This window comes from Hyalella azteca, unplaced genomic scaffold (genome assembly GCF_000764305.2).
Source record: "Hyalella azteca isolate HAZT.00-mixed unplaced genomic scaffold, Hazt_2.0.2 contig4008, whole genome shotgun sequence".
NCBI classification, from domain to species: Eukaryota; Metazoa; Arthropoda; class Malacostraca; order Amphipoda; family Hyalellidae; genus Hyalella; species Hyalella azteca.
In genome coordinates, this window is record NW_025934235.1 from 7,393 (window position 1) to 30,765 (window position 23,373).

General features: G+C 37.9%; 1 protein-coding gene across 3 annotated transcripts in view; it reads left to right on the plus strand.

Moving 5' to 3' along the window:
- Positions 1-23,373, plus strand: part of LOC108677852 (WASH complex subunit 1) — a 43,208-nt gene that overhangs the window by 1,207 nt on the left and 18,628 nt on the right. The window lies entirely within an intron of this gene.

Genomic DNA, 23,373 nt, shown 5'->3' on the forward strand with positions numbered 1-23,373 from the left:
ATCCAGATCCTAGCGCCAGCAGTGGCCATTCAAGGAACTACTTTATTACTTGGTATATTTACTATGATAATAATAATATATTATTCTGCTTAGGCACAGTCTCTCAAAATGTTGCAGCAACACATTTTCCATTGCTAATTATTTACATTTATTTATTTGTGGTACACCGAAATAATGCATTTTTTTATGTTGATGTTCTTGGTGTACCACGTGTTCTTATGTGTGACGTCACCGCAGGTATATGTAAACAAAGCCTGACAGATGCCAGATGGGAACAGTTTTCGATTGAAATCGATGGTTATTTGTGAATAATATTTTCGATTGTGATATTATAACATATTTCTGATGGTGAAATAATTTTGATTGTGATATTGACACTTGCCAGCATGGTGGCATTCCATAGTATAAATAAAAGAACATGAGCTTTTGGGAAATTGGAGCGCTCTGTCATAATTGGAGCGTCAAGGTCACTACACCAGTTGCCAGTAGTATCGACATTTGAACATCAAAGTTCTAATATAATTAATTACAAGGTAAAAGGACTGAGCAGAGCTGAGATCATGGCTGAAGCTTCTTAACCAATGTCATAATTGTCATTGTCATTTTTTACGTCATTGATATCATTCTGGAACCAACGTAAGTAACTAAGGAATTTCCCAGTTCAAATATTTATTTATATATTTATATCAATTTCAAAACTTTACGTATTTCTAAAGGGAGTTGTGATGAGACCATGGGAGTCAAACCGTTGAGTTTAGATCATTGCAACTTGCAACAGGGGCCCAAGGGCCAAAGGCATGGGGCCTTGCAAAGGGTTAAGACCGCGGACCGCCGCACGGGGGTGGACCGACATAAGTACCTCTCTTCATAGACTTCCACTATGCCTTTAAGTATACTTGTATTCGCTGATTTCAAGTCATAAATAAATTAATAGATGATTAAGTTAAGATGTTGGATTTAGACACATGAAAACTAATTCCGACACAACTTGAATTGGACACACACAGATCGTTCAAAGCTTTGTACAAAAATTTAAATTTGCTTAATTAAAAGCCTAATAGCTGTTAATTAAAACGTAATTCAGTAGTGTTCAATATTCGTTAGTGTTCTAATTCAAAGCCGTGTTGTATCCCGATACAGCTCACACAGCAAACGGAATTTGAACACGTGGATGTTGGATGTCGGCAATACGTATCAGTTAAATTTGAAGCGCTGATGCAATACGACTCACCATGTGTTGAATATTGCCACACAAAGTGACAAAATATAGGGATTTGGTAGGTTTCCATTCTAAAGGCTTTTTAATAAATATGGCAACATTTTGTGTATGTTTCATCGTTGCTGACGCGGAGTGAAGTGTTTTGAGAGTCATGTGAAGGCAACAGAACTTACGTAACGCATATGGTTTTTTTTATAGTTTTTCATTTCTCGATGCGTCCTTAAGGGGAGCGTCTGCCCCAAAAATTATCTCGGCTATTTACAGACGGATCACTTTGAAACTTGGTACACATATGTAAAATCAAAAAATAGACAGCTTTTATTCGTGTCAATTTTTCGAAAAAAATGAAAGAAAACATTACTTAAAGAACTCCCCCACCCACCCCCCTTTCATGAAATGTCGTGAAATCATAAATCAACATAGAGAGATGGCAGTGGTACCGTTGGATAGGGCAGAATGTCAGCTTTAAAATTAGTATGAAAACCGAAAAAGTGAAAATTTTCAATTTTAGGGTAGACGCTCCCCTTAATGTGTCGGAATATACCGCGTTTACCCTAACTCCAAATAACTCCAGGTTGTGGTGCATTGTAGTAGAACTCTTCTAGTTACATATGCAAAAGACAGATTTTAGGAAAGTGTTATAGTTTGCAAATGGGGGGTGCCGCCCCCCAATGGGCGAAATGTGACCACCTACTGGTAGCTGTGACGGAGTAACATTGACTGGTTTGGAAATTGAGTTAAAATTACCATATATAAGACTCTGTAGAGTCTGCAACATAAAGAAAAAAACATTAATAGGTGTATCAAACATAAAATATGTTATATAGGTACCTACGGTAATTTTTAACTTAATTTCCAAGCCGGTCAATCACCGTCAATGTTACCCCGTCACGGCTGCCATCAGGTGGTCAAAGTTCCCCCATTGGGGGGCAGCGCCCCCCATTTGCAAACTATGACACTTTCCTAAAATTTGTCTTTTGCGTATGTAACTAGAAGAGTTACGGTATACTATACAATGCATCAAAACCTGGAGTTATTTTACCAAAAAATGAAAAAAAATGGAGGGGGTACTCCGACAGGCTTTAAATAATAGCTCTTTTTCATGGGTCACATTATTAATTTTTTAACCTATTAGATGTGCAAACTTTTTAAATCTTTCTATTGTCTTACGTAGCCTCAGTATTAGCCTTTAGGCCTTTGATGGCCATTGACAAATTTTTCTATGTCAAATCATTTTTGAGTTTTGGGGGTTTTTGTTAAAAAAACAAAAAGTGGTCAAAGTAACTCTGCCGGTCAAAGTAACCCCATTTTATGGTACCTAGTTCCATTTTGGAATATTTCAGCTTGTCTTGAAGTTCAATGTAGACAGTCACAGTCACAATGCCCATTGCCATTGATTGTCAATTCATAATCATTAATGGCATTGGAGAACATTATTTGTTGACTTCTAAGTCTGACCAATTGTATGGAATTCTAAAGGGATATTAAATTTAAATTAACCCTTTATAGGCTTTAACAACCATATTTTAAAAATCAATTGAAAATTGACATCGTGGGTAATTCCAACACCAATTCCGACAATTCAATCACATAAATTCTGACATCGTGGGTAATTCCAACACCTCTCTAGTTTTTCCTTTTTATTAAGCTTTGTTTTAGTTCCATGCGTTCGTTGATGGTTGAAATAGTGACGTCATACATTTGCGTGTCAAACTACTGCCAAAACACTAGGTCTCTCTGAGCCATCTAGCAGGAAAATGTTGAGATCCAAAGAGAGACAGTGCATGCCACCCAATGAGATCATCAAAAAATGTGTCAAAGTTGACAGTTGACCTAGCTCTACCAAACCATGGTGCAGAGGGTGGATGCAGCGTTGCCAATATATGGGTTTTTAAGCCCTAAGCGTCACCGGGTAATTTTAAGATGCGTCGCCGGGTAATTTTGAATGAAAATCCATTTACGCTGAGTAATGAAAAACTATTTACAAGCCACGAACTTATTTACAAGGTTGCATGCACGTCTTACTCCAAATAACTAATTTTACCCTAAAAACAGTCCGATTGTACAGCAAGTGTCAACTGAACATGTGATAAACCTGATAATGCAGTCTGACCACTCTAATGTGACTGCAACTACGTAATCATAAACTTGATGTTTACATTTTTTTGGTGGGAACTCATCGCAACTGATTTCCGGACAAGCTTCACTGCATACTGATCAATCCAACATACCGGAAACCTTACTTTTTTAAATAGTTGGCCGAAGACTGACAAATATATTAAATGAAAGAATTTCAATCTAAATGTGTCAGCAAGATCTTCTGAAGGCATAAATTTTGCTACTGAAGCATCGCCAAAGATCTTGCAATATTCATCCACTCTCTGCACAGTGGCTACCAAATAGTGATAAACTGTTTGTGTAGAATGAATATTCCAATATTCGTATTCCAATGCAGCTCACACAGCAATCGGAATTCAAACACGTGGACCACACTCAGGATTATATATGTTTTCAGGGAATTTTCCCGCACATTTTGACATTTTTCAAGCTATTGCGGCGTACAGTTGGTGCAACTTCTGGCCATCCCTGCTTGCACACGCAAGCATTGGCGCAGCGCGTGCAAGCGTCGGCGTAGCGCGCACATACATTTTGTCAAGGGACAAGAGACAGAAAATGTATAATACTTAATAATTAATATGCATTTAATTATCCATCAATAATCTATGATTTTCCTTGATATGGAAATTTTGTGAAAGCAAAAATCTAGAAATTTATTTTCAAAGAAATTTTCTACAAATTTCTTATACAAACTGGCGAACATCGTTTGTGTTTGTTTACCTTCCGTAGACCGTCTGGTCCGGACGTGAGGCAATATTCAGTCCAGACGTGAGGCAAGTGGTGAATAACCAAGTCCTCAGAAATTGGACATATGAAGTAAACAAATATTAGTGTTAAATGACAGATTTTGCTTGTTCTATATATACTATTATTGCGCTTATAGGGTTATTAGAGATTCTACGGTTAATGAAAGGAGTCAGAAATAATTTCATCATTGTAATTAATGGGAAAATAGTTTTGAGTGTGAAATCTTTTGTAAATAAAATATGTCCTGACATACGTAACTGTCATCAGAAATTCCCAACATCGTCTTTACATACTTTTACGCAATGCTGCTTCATCGTCATGTGATAACGTCTCGGACAAATTTATGGCCGTACTTGCGGCTGGACTGTGCCTGAAATTTCTCCAATAGTGCTGAATGTAGTTCAATGAAACTTGGTACACATATTCATTATGGCCTAACGGTGATGTCAAGCTCGTGACAATTATTTTTAATATCGCCTTCATTTATGAGTTATATGATGAAACATACCAAAATTTGCAGTGTACCACTATGTCTCGGACAAATTTACGGCCGGTCTCACGGCCACCGGACTAAAAACATAGAAAAAAACCTAGCCAATCAACGAAAACCTTGCAGGTTAGGCCCAGTTAGGAACAGGTTCCATTAAAAACACATAAAACCTAGAAAAACTCATAAAAACACTAAGAAAACCTTTTTGCCGCAAGATTGGCTGCCAGTCCGGCTGTAAATTTGTCCGAGACCTGTGTACCAGCCATTTCTTCTAAAATACTGAACAGATTTTAATGAAACTTTGCATGTAGAAACCTAACCTCCCAACGGTGTGATGTTTAGCTCGTGACAATTTTTTCGATTTTGCCTTCATTTGCGAGTTATACGGAGAAATGACCAGCATTTCTCAGGCCGATTTTTGAACTAGCATTGACCAAGAGCCATATACATAAAGCTGTATAACTCGCAAACGAAGGCAAAATTGACAAAATTGTCACAAGCTAAACATCACCATTTGGAAGTTAGGTTTCTCTATGCAAAGTTTCGTTCAAATCTGTTCAGTATTTTAGAAAAAATCTCTGGTACACTGCGAATTTAAACACAAATTTACTTTTTAAATCACGAATGAGGGAAAAGAGAAAAATACTTGCCAACAAAGGCAAAACGTAAAAAAATTGTCATGAGCTAAACATCACACCGTTGGGAGGTTGGGTTTCTATATGCAAAGTTTCATTCAGATCTGTTCAGTATTTGAGAAGAAATATCTGATACACTGCTAATTTCGGCACGTTTCGTCATAGAACTCACGAATGTAGGTGATATTAAAAAGAATTGTCACGCACTTGACATTACTGTTAGGGTACGCACACAGTGAAAGCTGGTTTGCCCGCGCAGGCAACCTGCTTCAACCTGCCACAAGAATGAACATGGGATAATCATGTAACTGTTCACAGTGAAAACCTGTACCGTACAGGCTGTACGGATAGGCTTCTGTATTCTACGGTTTCAGGCGCCAGCCTGAGCAGGTAACCAGCACGCTGGCAACCTGCTTTCACTGTGTGCGTACCCTTAGGCCATAATGGATATGTGAACCAAGTTTCATCAAGCTATGTTCAGTACTTTGGGAGATATTTCAGGTACAGACTACAGAGTCTGGCCGTAAATTTGTCTGAAACGTATGAGTCTCTTGAAGCTATTCATATTTTATTAATGTTTGTTGTTAGTCTATATAATTAACCTTCAAAGTTGCAAAAAATGAGAACTGACAATTTAAAAAAAAAGTGCAGTGCATGTATTTTTGTTTTCAATGGGTTTGCACCGCACAAACCCATTTCTCCAGCCGGGAGGATGTCGGGAACGCAACGTATTCCTGACATTGACATTCGGGTTTGTACTATTTGCCAAAGTCAGTCCTTCGTCGGGCGCTAATACCTTTGTCGGTGCTGCGCCGTATCTTAACACTCTAACCGCATCTCCGAGAATCGCCATTATACCCCGTCTGCATCTCGTTCAATCTACGATTGCTTCAGTCACCATTGAGCCAGGAAGACGAGAGGTTGTGTGTCACTCTATGAACGTAAGTACAAACATTTGGTGTTATAAAATCCGTGGGACAAATGTGGTACATGATGTGGACAGTAAACGCTGTGTTCATTTTGTGCATCGTGCGCTACATGGGGTCACGATCCCCGTGCGCTACATGGGGTCACGATCCCCGTGCACCAATAGAGGTGCACGATGTGAAGAGTAATTGTAGCCATTATCTGTAGCAACATGCGCCATATGTGACCACGACCACTGCATGTTATTTGTAAAATTTCTTGTGAGATCCTTCAAGTATTCATTATATATTGTTGATTATTGGATACACTTAGTGTTTGCTATATAATGAATTATGTAATATCCTCATTTCAGGCGCATGGAACCATCTCGATTTTACCGGAAAGGCGGAGGTTCTGAAAATGCCGAACATGATGCTGATGAAAATGGAGCAGATAGTCCTGATTCGGGAGATTCTGCTGATTCTTCCTCCGATACCTGCAATGATTTTTCACCAACTTATGATCTAAGTGAATCAGCAAGTAGTTCTGATAACGATTCAAGTTTCAGATGATGATGCCAGCTCAGCATGTGATGACAACGCAGGCAATGAATGGAATTCAACCGTAGCTTCAGCGAGATCATTCTCCTTCACAGGAAATGAACAACTATTAGTACAACCCGTACCTTCTGAAGCAGATGGAACTGTTTCACCTATTGATGCCTTCAAATTGTTTGTAACTGACGATGTTATATCGCATATTGTTCAGGAAACAAATAGATATGCAGAGCAAGTTCTTGAAAACATTACAGATTATAATGCTGCAAAAGTTGGGGTTGACAAATCTGACCAAATGACTTTTTATAATTCAGTTCTCAGAAAAAGCACCAAATGGTACAGAAAACTTGCCATTGAATTGCTGTTAGGGACTTCAATTGTGAATGCTTGGGTTATTTATAACCCAATTTTGTCTCCCGCAGCGACGAAGAAAAACGTCAATTCTGAAATTCAAAGAGAGTCTTGCAATGTCACTCATTTGCGGAATTGCTAAAGAGAATCTGAACCCAGGTCCAGATAGATCAAACATCTCAGGAAAGCGCAAATCTCATGAATTGGTTGAGGCTGATGGGCCTAAAAGTAAGAAGAGGAAGAGATGTCTGTCTTGCTACAGCCAAATTGCCAGTGTGGAAGGAACTAAAGTAGCCCGTTCAAAAACTCGCAAGATAAACACTTATTGCGACACTTGCAAAAATAAACCATATTTTTGCGTATCATGCTTCAATCTGAAGCACTCCATTTTGTCGTAAAGCGCCTAAGGACTCAAGTTCAACAAAGAATGATTAATAATGTTTACTCGCTACACGCAAAATATATGCTTAGTATACATTATCGTCATCATTATCCTTTACTTACAACACCTAAAATGTGATTGAGGAGGTTAATATTGAAATTTAATGAATTATTATAAATTTAAGGGTGTGCACCATATGTGGGTCACGATGCAGGTTGAGACAGACACGCGTGACCCACATATGGGTCACGATGCGGTTAAAGTGTTAACCAAGTAAGTAAGTCCTTTGTTAAAAGGAGCCAATCTCAAGCCATGTGGATCGTCGCCTTCTACTATTCAGTTTTGTAAATAATTTCCAACCGAATTGTGATCTATGAATAATTATTGAGAACATTGCCGACTCTTAGAACCTGAGTTAACACGTTAGAAATCTAGTCAACGTGATGCAGATATTTGTTCGTGTGTGATAGCGTTGCCACGCATTCATCTTTAAACAACTTTAGTAGCACGGCGCAGGCTGGTGAACGGTGCACTTTTTTAATGACATATTACGGCGCACAGCGCAAATTGATGCAATGATAATAAAAATTCCCGCGCACGTGGCACATCTTCCTGACCGTGGCACGTGGATGTCGCTGTTTGGAATTACGTACGGTATTAGTACAATTTGAAGCGCGGTTGGAATACGTCTCACCAGTCACCACGTGCCTAGTATAGTCACACACAGTGTTTGAATATAGGGATTTGGTAGGTTTGCATTCTAAAGGCTTTTAAATAAATATGGCAACATTTTGTGACGTTTCATCATTGCTGGTGTGTTGTACGGTGTTTTGAGAGTCAAGTAAAGCAAACAGAACTTGAGTAACGCATAGGGTTTTTTTATAGTTTTTCATTTCTTGGTGCGTCCTTAATGTGTCGGAATATACCACATTTACCCTAAGTAGTGTACCGTCGAACGGGGTAATAAGGGACGGTTTTGAGCATTTTTCCTTACTAACTTCTCACCATGAACCATTTCATAAACAAGTTTGGGCTCATTTTAAAGATCTTTGCAAGGGCTATTGAATGGAATCTCCGAAAAAATTCCATATGCTATTCGTAAATCGTAAGGTGCCAGACCGCCCCAGCCCAGATGCCTAATAAAAGCCCCTTGAACTATCCCTGGGAATGGGGTAATAAAGGACACTTGAAAGTTGAAATAAAACTCAACTTTAAAATGTTTGAAGCATGCAGAGTGTGCTCATCTATTACTAATAGCAGGATGTAATTCTAAGATTAGTGGTTCACTTGAAAAAAGCATTCCAGGCAACTAGAAACAGGCTGTCAGAAATCGTCTTCAAGCCCTGTGCAGGCTGTCAGAAATCGAGCATGAATGTTATGTCAGGCAACTCAGAGAATATCCCACAGGGGCCACTCCCAACATTGTTAATTGCGCACGTCACTCACAGATGCGCAATAGGGATCTACGGAAGGAAATGATATTTTCTCCTAACATAATGGTTTCAAATTAAATATAGAAAAAATTTCAGGGTAAACACACCATATTCCGACACATTAAGGATGTGCCAAGAAATGAATGGCTATAAAAAGATCACTGTATGCACAACTCCAGTTCTGATTGCTTTACGTCACTCTCAAACACTACACTACGCACCATGGCACCATATTTATTTAAAAGCCTTTAGAATTCAAATCTACAAAATCCCTGAATTCCGATGCTGTGTGTGACTAAATTGGCATATTGTGAGACTAATTCTGACAGCACTTCAAACTCTTACTAATTCGTAATTCCGACACCCTGTGTTGGAATTCCGACACCCTGTGCGAGCTGTATCAGAATATGACAGCTCAGAACGAGCCTAATTAAAAATTTTTAATTTTTTAATTAAGCTTTTAATAAAGAGCTATAAAACTTTTAACGCGTTTCCCGCGACGGCTCTTTTGCTGCTATGTACGACACCTGCGATGTGACCCACTGGTGGGTCCCAGTCTTCTTTCCATTGTTGCGATGTGACCCACCAGTGGGTCCCACTTTAATTTTTTCTTCCTTTTATAATTTGCAAAAAAATATAAGTCTATATTGACTACGCTTTATATATGTGTCCTAGTATTACTATTTAAAGGTTAAATTAAAGAAAGATATGTAAGAACGAAGGTTTATCGAACTTCCAATTCATGAAAATTTCATTTTATTCAAAATATGCAGAATAAAAATATAATTACATTTGTTAGTGAATAAATATTTTACTTTTCATGTTTCATATTGAAACATGGTAGGCAGAGATAAGGCAAACCATCACATGAGTCACAAAATGTAGAAACTTTTCGAGATTTGGTTTTAGCCGCTTTGATGCATATGTAACTAGAAGAGTTCTACTACAATGCATCAAAACCTGGAGTTATTTAACCAAAAAATAAAAAAATTGGAGGGGGTACTCTGACAGGCTTTAAATAATAGCTTTTTTTCGTGGGTCACATTTTTAATTTTTTATCCTATAAGATATGCAAAGTTTTTAAATCTTTCTATTGTGTTATGTAGCCTCAGTATTAGGCCTTTAATGCCCATTGACAAAATTTTTCTATGTCAAATAGTTTTTGAGTTGTGGGGGTTTTTGTTAAAAAAACGAAAAGTGGTGGTCTAAGTTACCCCGCTGGTCTAAGTTACCCCATTTTACGGTAGATCTTTTTTGACCCTTATAGAAAGCAGAAACATTCATGGTCACACCTACAAAAAATATCAATTAATTAAAAAATTGAACAAACAACTTATGCATCGTGAATTCAACATATACAATTTTTTAATATCGGACCCACCGGTGGGTCCCATCGCATTACAACAAAAACATTATCTTCAGATGCGATGGGACCCACCCGTGGGTCACTGTTTTTCTTACCTAATCAAGCTGTAACATATGGGAACAAAACTCTGACAACCTCACTCCGTGCTATCTCAGATGCCATTGAAGTTATCGTACATATACCACCGTCGCAACAGGAGAATAGCATCAATATTGGCCGTCGCCGTACACGTAACACAGTGGTGACCCACCGGTGGGTCACATCGCAGGAAACGTGTTAATTAAGAAAATTTTAATTTTTGAATTTAGCTCAGAACAAGCTGTGTGTGTCCAGTTCCAAGCTGTGTCGGAATTATTTTTTATGTATAAAACCGTCTCTTAACTTAATCATCTATTAATTTATTTAGAACTTGAAATCATCAAATACAAGTATACTTGAAAGATTCCTAATATATTCACAGACTTATTTAAAAGTCTCAAACGATAATATTCTTTCTTCACAAGCAGTTTATCACTATTTGGTAGAGCAAGGTCAACTATCAACTTTGACACGTGTTTCGATGTTCTCACTAGTTGACTTGACTTTTGCTCTGAGGATCTTAACATTTTCCAGCCAGACCTAGTGTTTTGCGGGAATCTGGTGTGCAATAGTATGATGTCACTATTTCAACAATCTACGCATGCGTGGAACTAAGACAACGGAATTACCCACGATGTCGGAATATGTTGCGTTTACCCTTATTGCACCTATTTATTACTTCAGCTTTCAAATTGAGGAGAAACTCATTGGCAACTGGAGAAACTTATCAAAAAAAAGGCAATGCATGACCGCCATGACACGACACTTGCACGACTCAGTTGACTGACTAGATTAGAGTACTAAAAAATTTAGCCTTCCAACCTCTGGATTCTGTAAACCAGGGTTGGTGAGTTTTTTTTTTATTTTTGTAAAAAAAAAATCAAAAAATCAAAAATCCATGATTTTATTTTATTTTTTCATGATTTTTTTTTATATATTTGATTTTTTATTTTTTTCAGCTTTTTTGTCTTTTTGAAGTGTTATTTTTTTATGTTGCAATTAGCCTACTAACAACAACAGTATATGGATCATAATGGATGGCTTAAAAGGGCACTTATTGCCTTCAATAATGGCAAACAGGCCAAGGTGGTGTTTACCACTTAGGGATTTTTGGGTAAACAATTATTGATCATTAGCTAATCATTAATTTCTAATCTAATCATTAATCATTAGCTCTTCTAATCATTAGCTTTGTAAAGTTTGTATGGAGCAAGGTAATGGGCTAAATATTGACCATTTAACTGGCTTCAATATACAAAAACACTTCAGGAATGCAGATCTTATAAACATTGAAGAGTCACATAACAGATAGGTAGGTAGCTGATAGCACAGTGCACAGCACTATCAATAGATCTACTAGTTTTATGTCCTATAAATCTACCAGACTCTACCCTATTAACACACCAACTAGTAGTGACTGAGTGACTGACTGCACTGTTCCCATTTGATTTAGACTAATGAACCAATACTAAGCATAAACTGAACGATAACCAAACAAACCTCATACGACTTGAAACGAGACTTAAGTTATGAGAAAAGCTAACACTGTTTGAAATAAACATGTGCACAATTCAAATATTTTATATCCATTCACTGCATTTAATTATTTTATATATAGTTATGAGAAAAGCTAACACTGTTTGAAATAAACATGTGCACAATTCAAATATTTTATATACATTCACTGCATTTAATTATTTTATATAAAGTCTTATAATTGTAATTGTTTTGTTTCTAGTTTTAAATTCAGATATTTAAAGATTGAAATTAAATATTTTGATTAGAATACTTGTATTAGGGTGGAAAATCTTTCTAATTGCCTAAAAGGTCAATACAATCTCAACCTCTCAATTACCATATGTTCTTTATCCTCGATTACCGTATGTTCTTTATCTGGTAAGTGGAACGTCAGAAGTAACCCAGACATGTCTTGTATTTTATTATTGTTGGTTCGACTCGTGTAGTTTATATAAACTTTATTGAACAACGAAATCTAACTTTTTAATAGAGAGATTTGTTTATAAACTGCAAGGAATTATCTTTTTTAATTATATCCATGTTGAAATATTATTTTTTTTTTTGGGTAAAGCCCGCTTATAAGTTCTAGATCATTATTGTTTTTATAAACTTCCTCGTATTGTTTGGGATGCCCACTGCTTCCATCAGATCTTGAAATGTAAAAGTTTAATAGATACAAGTTTGTATGAATGATGCCATTCAATATCGTTAGCTACATTTCATTGAGGGTGAAACATGGGAATGGCAATGATTAGTTTATCTGAAGCAACCTTTACAAAATTAGTGTCTAACAAGCAAATGGATGTCATGTCAGCCGGAACTTGACCACCGCTGCAGAATATTTTATGTATGGTAGCTAATGAACTTTGCAAACTTTGATAGAAGAGAGATTGTTGAATTTTAGAAAAAAGGTAGGATAATTCAATGAAGGGTGGTGGCAGAACTGCTATCTTTATACTCTATTGTGATTCGTGCTATGATAACCTTCAAAACAAATTTCATGTTATAGTTATAATTTTTTTTTGCATTCAAAATATACTGTCAACCAGGGCTACTCGGGACGGGCGGGGTAACTCGGGATGGGTGGGGTAACTTGGGACAGTCCTCCGACAGATTAAAACTGTTTTAGTAGCAAAACTAATTGCAATATTACAAAACTAAATATAGTGGCATAAACGTCAACATTTTTCCTATTTATGTAGTATAAAGGAAGTTCGAAAATACTACATTTACTAGCTTTGAAAAATTCCTGAAACAAATTGTGAAGAACAATATTTTGAGAAGTTATGTCTGCTAAGGTCTGTAGTAAAAACAATATTTGCCGTATTAAAAAATTTTGCTTAGAAAAAAGTGGCAGACAAGTGAGCATGAAAACTTTATTTGCGGAATTTGCATACCTCAATCCAAAAAAAAATTGCGGCCATTTCTGCACGGCGGGGCTACTCGGGACACCCCCAAAAACGCATTTACAGTAGAACCTCAGTTAGCAAAGGATCCAGTTAAGAAAAAAATTTATTAAAAACAAAGAATATTGATTACATTTACCTCGCTCAGTGAAAAAAAATTCACTTATCAAAAAATTAGTGCATCATCGGTCATCACAAAATTGTGCATAGAATGTCATATATAGAATTGTGCACTGGGCATCATAGAATGAAAAGTAATTGACCTAAACTATGATTTATTTCTTCAAAACATGATGGTTGTCACTAAAACATTCCTTTCTGTTTTATGTATGTTTTTCACATTTTTTTATAGTAAATTCACTTAACCCAATTAAAATGGTGTGAAACTACAAGCCTTCCCGTAAGCTTACAGATACAGAAAAAATGCTATAAGGCTGCTGATATAAAGCTTGTAGTGGACAAGGTTGTTGTAAATGCTCAATAGTATGTTTATGGATGCAGAAATATTGCATCAATAATACAGTAATATTGCATCAACAATACAGTAATTAATGTATATGGTAATATCTTATCAATAAGGGAAAAACAAGCAAAAATCACAGAAAATGTCATTTATTCTACCTCTAAATCATCTACAATGAAAGAGGAGGACTTCAGAGTACTGTTAGTAATGGATGAGTACGCTCTGCATGTTTCAAATGTTTTAAAATTGAGTTTTATTTCAAGTGTCCTGAGTAGCCCTGTTTGACGGGGCTACTGGGGACACTTTCTTTGCTTCTTGCACCTTACAAATAGCATATGGAATTTTTTGGAGAAGCCATGTGATAGCCCTTGCAAAGAGCTTTGAAATGAGCCTAAACTTGTTTATGAAATGTTTCATGGTAAGAAGTTATGAATGAAAAACATTCGAAATTGTCCCGAGTAGCCCCGGTTGACGGTACGTGACATAACAAAGTGCACCCAGATTTGGAAAGCATAATTGCTCAAATGAAGCAAAAATAAACGCCAGACCCTTGATTTATCTTACAGAAGATATCAATGATTTACAACCAATAACATTGTCAGTATTGATTAATGGTCGTCGAATCAGGGAAATTCCAGACTCGTCAACATTGAAGATATTTGTGATCCATCCCTGAATGAAAAGACCATCCTTCTCAAATGTTTAACTTGCTATCATTTGGACTATCTGACTTCACTTCATGAAAGATCTCAGTCCATCAATGTAACATCTAGTAATACTGTTGAGATAGGAGATATTGTACAAATTCATATTGATCACCTTTGGGTACTTATGAAATTAGGAAGAGTAATTCCTTTGATTGTTGGAGGTCTGGGACAAATTTATGGCTGGACCCACGGCCGGTCTCGCGGCCAGAAAGGTTTTCTTAGTGTTTTTATGTTTTTTTTTTTTTTTCTAATGAAACCTGTTCCTAACTGGACCTAACCTGCAAGGTTTTTGTTGATTGGCTAGGTTTTTCTATGTTTGGAGTCCGGCGGCCATGAGTCGGCGACTGTATATTTGTCAGAGACGTGTTGTTGGTAACGATAACCTTGTTTGTTCTGTAGACTTAGTTACAGACTGGAAGAGAATTCTGCAGAGATCAATTTCTTCTTGAATATTTTGTATCAAATAGTCTAATTACACTCTGTAATTATGTCATAATGACCTAATTTATATATTCCATTTGCGCGTGTTACTATTACTGCCAACCGGGGCTACTCGGGACAGGCGGGGCTACTCGGGACAGGCCTATGACACGTCTCTTATACACATCTAGATGTGTATAAGAGACAGTTGCAACAGGGGCCCAAGGGCCAAGGGCATGGGGCCTTGCGAAGGGTTAAGACCGCGGNAGTAATGGATGAGTACGCTCTGCATGCTTCAAATGTTTTGAAATGAAGTTTTATTCCCGTTGTCCCGAGTAGCCCCAACCGACGGGGCTACTTGGGACAATCTCTATTTTGCGTCTGGCACCTTACGAATAGCATATGGAATTTTTTTGACAACGCCATTCGATAGCCCTGCCAATCAGCTATAAAATGAGACTAAACTTGTTTATGAAATGTTTCATCGCAAGAAGTTATTAACTGTTATTAAAAACTAATCGTTCAAATCTGTCCCGAGTAGCCCCGGTTGACGGTAGGTATTGATTGTGTCTATTTCGCCGGCCGAGAGGATGCCGGGAAAGTAGTCCTGATGTTGACATACAGGTTCGTACCGTAATTGCCGCAACCAATTAATTGCTAGAAGGCACTGATGGCACATCTCATACGATGACGCTGTAGCGGTTCCCTGGTAAGCCTGCACAAATATGCGAGACTGTATCTCTTGAGTCCTTGGTCATGGAACAAATACTGAATGTGGTCAGAAGGAGTCACATTCAGGAAGGCATGAAACATGGGAAACACTAAACAATTTACTACTAACAAAACACAAAATACAAAATGGCAGATACAACAATAACCGGATGGTACCTAAACTAACTGAAACTCTAGCAGTGGTTTCAGTTCAGCCCACTTGGTAAAGAGCTCTAATAAGTGGACTACTGAGGCCTCCTAGCGTCGTAGTTTTGAGTAACTACAAAATAATAGTAAAGTCAAAATGGAAAATAGTCATTAACAGCTTCTGCTGCTGGATAATAAAAATGTCTTACTCAACATTAGCCAAGGCCAACTATGGTTTTAACAACCATAAATCAAATATTAACCATCCCTAGTACTTGTAGTAGTAGTAGTAATCAAGTAGTAATCATAAATCAAGTAGTAACCGTCCCAGGCTTCAGGTACAAGCCAAGAAGTGATAGTTAGCAAGGCAGAACTTGACCACTGGTGGGAGGATGGAGATCAAGGCTGAGTGGCTTGTGGACCACCAAGTCACACACTCTCACATACCACACCCAGGCACACCACACTCACTCCACACTGCACTCAGCACCACCACTCTTACCTTATGGCAGGAAGTATGTCCAAAGGGCTGTAGCCATCTTACCATTTCCTGGACTGTTGGGAGAGCTAATGATTATCTAGGGACTAGAGCACACTTTGAAAGCAAATGGTATTTGGCAAGCAAATAGAAACAAATAGGTGCCAAGCACAGGGATGCATAAGCGGACTAGGTCACACAATACCTAAATGTTGAACATCAATGGAAGTAAAGCAAGAGAAAAGCACAGTTAGGCAGTTCAAGAATTAAATTGGCGAATCCTAATTTCGCACTTCTGGTATATAGCTAGTCAGACTAAATCCTGATTTAGCACTTCTGGTTTATTAGCTAGTCAGACTAAAGTTTCAACTACTCTTGACACAACAACATGATTCCCTCACTGGTGTATGGGGCATTCATGAGTGGATTATGAAAGACAACTGGTCCTACAAAGTTGCACAAGTCATTAACCCTTTACGCACTGAATTATGTTTCGAAAGTTAAAAAAAATCTGAATTACTTTTAATGTGTCTAGTAAGTGGTGAATAGATAATTTATGCACTGAAATCATAATTTTTATATATAATTAGAAAAATAATAATATGTGACGAATTTGTCACATCCGGGTGTCCATTTGAGTTATATAAACAATATTTTTTTTTAAACATTTATTCAAGCACCGAAACTGAACTGTATTACATAAACATTTGATAGAACCGTATACTAAGCACATGCATCGCATATAAATCCTTCGTCATAAAAGCTATAGCACAAAAATTCCTCATGACCAAATGACAAATTATTGAAAAAATAAGCTTCCATTTTAGCATTCCACTCGGCATAAAATTTGAGTAGACACATTATTCATGGTAATTCTCAAAGCAGTTTGACTTGGCAGTCAGGCAAAGATTATCGTTACACTTTTTACACATAACATTGGTTCTCCCATTGCAGTTTGTTTTCTTGCAACGATTTCGTTTTGCATCAATACAAGGCAAGTGTCCGATTCCATCTGTTCGTGTAGAATCAGAAGGACGAGAGCAGCTTTTCTTGCGTGCATTGCTGCAATCTGGGGTCAAAGAAGGTCTTCCTCTCTTCTTTCCATTGCAAACCTTACCTGCTTTCATAAGGTCAAAGGCAATTAGCAGCTTGAATGATGCTAATGCCAGGATATCCTTTTGCACCAGTCTTTGTATGTGGGAGTTTACTGATAGAGAAGTAACAAGTCAATCCGAGCCACTGTTCCATCTCATTGTGAGTTACATTCAATGGCTTATTAACATTTTTTTGAACAGAATACATATTTGTTTCTGTAACTATCAAATATACAAATTATTACATGATTTCAACATAGAAAATTACTATGAACATTGAAGAGGTCTGTGTCAGCAGACATCTGCTATATTGAATTAATTCAAAATTTTAATGAAAAGAATAATGAGAAAATCAGTGATGACTTGCATAAAATTACATGAAGACTGAAATTTTACCTTGGCCTTCTTCCTGAGTTCCTTGGTTTTTTTCCAATATGAATTCAGGATCTGCGACATCCTCATCGAAATCTTCTTCATTTGATTCGTCACTTTCAATAACACTGGTGACAATAGTTATTTCTCTATCTTGAGTTTTCTTTCTGCCGTAGAACGATCTTGCCTCAAATGATAACTCTGGAACACAAAAGAATATATAATAATAATTTATACTGGGGTTCACTGTTCTAGGTAGTTCCTCCCCTGATAGCCTTATGTAACCAAACCTAGATCTTCTATTGAAAGCATCAATAACACGTGCTAAATAGCAACGGTAAAAGAAGTAATAGAAATTTCTGAACAAGTACCCCATCTTCGAAATCTTGCTGGTACCACGGATGTGACTAATTCGTCACAACCATTTAATCTATTGCTATTTTTCTTCTAGCCAACTTTATTAAGATTTGATTCAGTAAATGTATCCTATAAACATTCATAAACATCCTGAAATTATTACAACCACGTAGCTTACCTGGTATTTCATCCATACTGTAAATTATATCACTTGTTGAGCACTTGAACTGCTTACTCCAATCACGCGCAGTCTTTGTGTTGTACTGGCAGTAGCGGCGCGCCTAGTCGATCGAACGTCGTTCGAACAAGTTCACAACATGTGACGCTACCGTCACACTTGCGGGCTAGACTCAAAACATGTAATTACTCTCGGTAGAAGCTTTTATTTTCTGTGTGACAAATTCGTCACGCCAGGGCGTAAAGGGTTAAATATACTCCTATACTCCTAGTCACTCTAGCATCCTAATAAGTAAATATACTCCTAGAAACAACTAGAGAATTGGACTAAGTCACATATGTCTGGATTCAAGGTATCTAGGAAAGTGCAAGGCTCATCAACTTCAAGTTGGTCTCCAAATCAAATTTTGGTTCATAGGTGGGATCTCTTAGCTTCTTTCTTGATTGCCAGGAGTTGGTCGAGTGATCATCGGTTCTCATCAAGAAGACTGTAGCTCCACACCAACCACTCCTAAACGTCAAATAAATGTGTTCATAAGAACAAGCCTTCTAGAAATATTGACATCAGGAGGATGTTTAAACTGTTTTGTCACACACAAAGTCATCAATGCATGGAAGGGGTTGCAGCAAGTAACTTATTCAAGGGTAGACACAACATGGTTCAAGTAAGCAAACTGATAATTGTGCAATAAAAGGACAGGATTAAAATGAGAACCAGTGAAAACCATCTTTCATTCTTTATAAACAGGCATGAATGACTGGAAAATATTTGTTAAGAGCTCAGTAATGACAAATAAAAGCATGGCGACATTTTAATGAAATGAAATGAACTGTACTCACCAAAATGGAGCATAGGGATGGGATTAGCAAGCAGAGGTGTAGATCAATCATGCAATAAAGCATCTTAAACAGGCTTTTGATGGTCAGAAAAGAATCAGGTGCAACAAGTGAATTTCCAATTCAGCAATCAGGGGTGCAGATTAATCAAAAGTGCATATCATATGGACTTGAAAGAATTTCGTCTCATTAACTTTTACTCTGCTTAAATATTACACCAAGGGGAACAAGATACAAGATTAATTAGATGCACATGACACTCAAAAGATAATGAAATAAAACATGACATACATTAAGGTACAATTGTGAATGAATGATTCTACTGGATATTATAGCTAATGTTCTGCGGCCCTCTTTGCCTTTTTTAGTTCTGTGATTCATGTCCGCTTGAATTGTGATCTATGAAAGAATCTTCCTACATGGGTTGATGTGTTTGCAATCTAGTCAACTCATCTCCAACCAGAACACAATGTGGATATACGTTCGTGTGTACGGTGTGTGATAGTGCTGTCACGCATCATTATTTAAATTATTTAGCCTTTTAGGAGTGCTGCGCATGGCACATTTTTTTACTGGCATAGTACGGCACACCGCATAGGTTGATTAAATGACAATATAAATTTCCGCGCACCTGGCACATCTTCCTGACCGTGGGCTGTTGTATGGCATCTCCAAAAAATTACATGTGCTATTTGTAAGGTGCTAGAAGCAATATAAAAGGCTCCTGAATTGATCTGGGAACAGGGTAATAAGGGACACATGAAATAAAACTTAATTTTAAAACGTTTGAAGCATGCAGAGTGTACTCATTTATTACTAACAGTACTCTGAAGTCCTTCTCTTCCTTTGTGGATGATGTAAATGCAGGATAAATGACATTTTCTTTTATTTTTACTTGTTTTTTTCTTTTTTGATATGATATTACCTTATCCATACATTACCATAGTATTATTGAGGTGATATTACAATATCCATGGACATGCCATTGAGCATTGACAACAAACTTGCCCACTTCAAGCTTCATATCAGTAGCCATTTAGCAGTTCTTCTGTATCTGTAAGCTAACAGGATGACTCATAATTTTGCACAATTTTAATTGAGTGAAGTGATTTCACTACAACAAAAAAGATTGTAATAAACATACCTGAAACAGGAAGGAATATTTTAGTGACAACCATAATATTTTTGGAGAAATAAATTATAGTTTAGGTTAATTACTTTTCATTCTTTGTTACCCAGTGCCCAATTCTATCTATGACATTCTATGAAAAATTTTGTGCTGACTGATGATGCATTAATTTTTTGTCAAGTGGAATTTTTTCACTGAGCAAGGTAAACAGAATCACAATTCTCTGTTTTTAATTGATTTTTCATTAACTGGAGCCTTAGCTAACCAAGGTTCTACTGTAAATGCATTTTTAGGGGTGTCCCTTATTACCTTGGGGGGGGGGTGTCCCTTATTACCCTGCAGAATATTATTGCAGAAATGCCCACCATTTTTTTTTTTTTTTTTAATGAGATATGCAAATTCTGTCAGTCACATTTTTAAGCCAACACCTGTGTGCAACTTTTATGGAAGTAAAATTTTTTATTATGACAGATCTGTTTTTTTTTTTGATGTTTTAAATTATTTCAGCCTTTTAGGAGTGCTGCGCATGGCACATTTTTTACTGGAAAAACTTTTTTTACCTCAAAAAAATCCCTGAAAAATGAGATTTTGGAAAAATGTCTCTGATAATCAGAGGCACTTTTCCAAAATCTCATTTTTCAGGGATTTTTTTGAGGTAATAAATGTATGATTTCTTAACTTGCTTTATGCTACATAGATAGTAAAAATGTTGAACTTTACGCTGTTGCGGTCTGGTCAACAGGGGTTCACAAAAGCTATGTGAAGATTAGCTCAATCACCCAAAGATACAATACCTAGCTACAATACCTAGCTAAGCCTACCTCCAACCCTGAGAACAAATTTGGGACAATGAAACACAGGTCATTCCCAAACAACACTATACTTACCGGTAAGCTAAGAACAAAGCCAAGAGCCATTGGTACAGGATAATCCCAAGTGCACCAAATATTCTTCACAGGATATGCTAGGCAACCACCCTCCAGAGGCAAATCCCTCAGGGGTGACTGCAGTATTCCTTCCAAGAGCCGAATTTTACAATATGGTCCAACTTTGCGGTAAACAATAATTTTAAACAGAACATCCTAACCTGTGACACAAGGGAATCAAAATTACAGTAAGATAAGCAATAGCCTAGGAGTCTTGGTTGGCACAGAGACAAATAAAGGTCCTGGAAAGGAGAGCACATTAATAAATTGTGGCAATTTCTCAACCATATACTAGCACAGGAAGAGCACTCTTTACCTGGTCCATGGATCACCCTGATGTATAACACTAATGCGGTGTAGTTGCATCACTCTCATAGACACCGGTCTGGTAGAAAGGTTCCACAGAAGGTTACTGACCACAGGTGATACTGTACTGGGTAGCAGGTACCAGGAACCTCAAGAGAGGCAAGGACTGTCAGAACACTCACTGTCTCCAAGTGAGTTAAAGAAACCTAGACATTAGCAATAGGACGAGAAACAAGGGTTACGTTGGCTAAATAATAATGATTAACGCTCTTATTCAACTTGGTCACAAGACTAATCTATCAATAAGGTTTGTTAACTAACCAAGAAAGTCTCTGGCTAAACAAGCATATTAAAACAGAGCCTTGGTTGAATATGATCACTGACTAGTGAAATACCGTAAAATGGGGTAACTTAGACCACTTTTTTTATAAATGATGCCATTTTTTTACTAGCTAAATTAAACTTGAATTAAAACATGGAAAATACAGGTCTATACTCTAGCTTCACTCACCATAAATTGCTGGCTCCTGCCTCTCATAGTCTTTATGTAATTTCAAAAAAAGTGATGGTCTTTGTTACCCCAGCTCTTGGGGTAACTTAGACCGGGTGGTAAAATCAATTATATTTTTTGGTAAAATAACTTCAAATAACTCCAGGTTTTGGCGCATTGTAGTAGAACTCTTCTAGTTACATATGCAAATGACAAATTTGAAGAAAGTGTCATAGTTTGCAAATGGGGGGCACCACCCCATAATGAGGGAAATGTGACTACCTAATGGCAGCCCTGATGGGGTAATATTGACTGGCTTGGAAATTAAGTTAAAATTACCATATATAAGACTCTGTAGAGTCTGAAACATAAAGAAAAAACTTAAATAGGCTGTCAAACATAAAATATGTTATATATGGTAATTTTATATTAACTTCCAAGCCGGTCTATGTTATCCCGCTCTGGTGCAACGGCCTTCTCGTGGTGGAGCCAACTGGGTCGTCTATCGACGCCCCAGCAAACCGTTGTGGAACCCCTCCCTGCCCCATCCCGCCGCGCAGGATTTTCTCCACCGGAGCGGTCTCTCCCGGCCAGCCTGCTCCGGATCCTTCTTTTAATGGCCGGAATAAATCCCAACCCTGGGCCTCAAATCTGGATTTGCGCAGTTTGTAACAAAACCATAAACAAAACGCAATATTCCATACGCTGCCGGACATGCTACAAATGGTACCACATGGTCGCCTGCTCAACGCAAGTTAACAACTACTACCTTTGCAACAACTGCCCAAGGCCTCTTCCTCCCTCTCCCCCATCCGCCGTCCGGGCACCCAGGGCCCGTCTGCCCACCTAAGCCATTCCGCCTGCACATCCTAGCTCACCGCCCACTGGAACCCTGAGGATTCTCCAGTTTAACTGTAACGGATTACAGAACAAATCTGACGAAATCGAACTCTTTCTGGCCACTCACAGCATCCAAGTAGCAGCCATCCAAGAAACAAAACTATCTTCCCGCTCCAAAGACCCAAAATTTCACAACTTTGCTGTCTTCCGCGAAGATAGGAGCACGGGACGAGGCGGAGGCCTGGTGATGTTGATCCAAAACAGTATAGCGTTCACTATTAAGCAGCTACCAGACAATAACCCAATCGAGCAACAGGCGATAACCGATAACTATCAAGGCCAATAACACTGATCTTAACATCATGAATGTCTACATCCCACCCCAATCCTCCTGCCCACCGAACTTCAGAGCCTCTATCTCCCATCTCTTAGTGCCAAACTCATTGATACTTGGCGATCTGAACGCACATGACCCTCTCTGGCACTCACGCATCCAGGACACACGTGGAGAGGAGCTGGCGGATGAGATCGGCGGTTCTGATCATGGGACGCTGAATTTGGACACACCAACCTGGCTTCCAACCGCAGGACAGCCCTCCTCACCAGACCTTTCAATCGCCTCAGATACCCTGATCACCCACATGGATTGGACCACCATGACCACTCTGTCATCCGACCACCTGCCAATCATCATTACACTGCAAGCAGACTAT